This window comes from Nicotiana attenuata, unplaced genomic scaffold (genome assembly GCF_001879085.1).
Source record: "Nicotiana attenuata strain UT unplaced genomic scaffold, NIATTr2, whole genome shotgun sequence".
NCBI classification, from domain to species: Eukaryota; Viridiplantae; Streptophyta; class Magnoliopsida; order Solanales; family Solanaceae; genus Nicotiana; species Nicotiana attenuata.
This window is the reverse complement of record NW_017674592.1, coordinates 75,577-77,385: the sequence shown is the minus strand read 5'-3', so window position 1 is coordinate 77,385 and position 1,809 is coordinate 75,577.

The following is a 1,809-nucleotide window of genomic DNA, read 5'->3' as shown; positions in this document are numbered from 1 at the left end:
CCCCCCCACACACAAAAAAGGGACCTAATTCCTAATGTCTAGCAGTCGTTTCCCCTCCCTACTGATTGGATCTTCTTTGCTTTTCAAGTGAAAAGAAACACACACACACACACACACACAATTACACAAAAGAGAAAGGGACGAGAACAGAATAGGATAATAGCAAAGAAAAAGGGGAAATTGGACAAAAGAAAACGGGTTAGAAAAATGGAAAAGAAACAAAAAAGAGATAGAGAGGGAGTTGGGGAACAAAATGGATGCAGAGATTGATTAATTGAACAAATCAATTCTTTGGAGTGTAAACCAGTAACTGTGACGCCAAGCTAGTTATCTTGAGTGAAAGATAGGTTTGATTGAGGTTGTTTTGGTTTCGAGCTTTCCGGTGCTGATTCGAGGTTTCCGGTCAAGAGGAGATGCCAAGCTTCTTATATACTGCTTCAAGTGTCACAATTCTGTTGTACACCAGTATGTTTCATCAGTAAATTAGTATTCATTATTCTATATATTTTCCATGGATATAAGTAATTGAAATAGGTTAATATCAGATATTATAGTTTTTCTTGGGCAGTTTAATCATTAGCCTAATTCTTGCCTAGTTTTGTGACTGCAAATGTTTTTTTTCATGTTCTTTTTAACTATTATTTTCCATCTCATTGAGTGGCTTATTCTTTGTTTATACCTATCAAATTCTGCTTGTAGAAAATTACAATGTTGTATTTTTTTCGTAGTGAACAAGACTAGTTGTAGAGTTTATGGTTTTCTTTTCTTTCAACCCTTTGGATACCATAAAATATGACTCGTACTGTCACGCCAAATTAAGAACTGATTGAAAGTCATTGTATTTTCTTCTAAATAGGTTAATCCTTAGGTAAAAGTCAATATACACATAGGTTTTAAAATACGTAATTAAACAATTTAATTAAGCCAGATGTGATTAAAGCGACCGTGCTAAAACCACGGAACCCAGGAATGCCTAACACCTTCTCCCGGGTTAACAGAATTCCTTACCCGGTCTTCTGGTTTCGCAAACTTTAGAATATAGTCAATTTTCCTCGATTTGGGATTCAAAATAAACCGGTGACTTGGGACACCATATAACTATCTCAAGTGGCGACTCTGAATCTATTAAATTATCCCATTTCGATTAATATCACTTTAATTGGAAAAACTCCCTATTTTCTCAAAAAAAGGAGGTGTGACAGCTCTAGCGACTCTGCTGGGGATCGAACCCAGAATCTCTGATTCAGGCTTCAGAATTTGAGCTTGTTAATGTGATCTATACTTGGCTTTATTGTTTGTTGATATTACTGTATTTTTGGGCCTAATGTGCTGATTGCCGCTCATTTACCGCTTTGATATTGTTTGAACTGTATTGAACTATCTTCTTACGCCTCTGTTCTGAGTCTTCTGAACTATTTGTGCACACGTGCGCGTGGCCCACTTTTCTGTTAGAGGTCGTACCAAATAGAACGAGGCTGGGTCAGCAACTAGGCCGGGTAGACTTTCGTGTCCTCTCAGTTTTAAGGTCTTTTCATGTTGAATTTGCATGCCTAGCCACTTTTGGCCACATCGGCGATTTTTGCAAAATGGGGTCATTTTCGCGAAAGTGGTTCAGTGACCCATGTCTTACAATATTGAGTCCAAAACTAGGATTAATATTACTTCATGGTCCGTCCATATTGAATTTGCATCTCTAGCCACGTTTGGCCACATCGGTCATTTTTGCAAAATGGGTCATTTTTGCAAATTAATTTCTAGGGCCATAATTATTGGGACTTTGAAGCCATATAAGCCTTACCAAGGTATTAC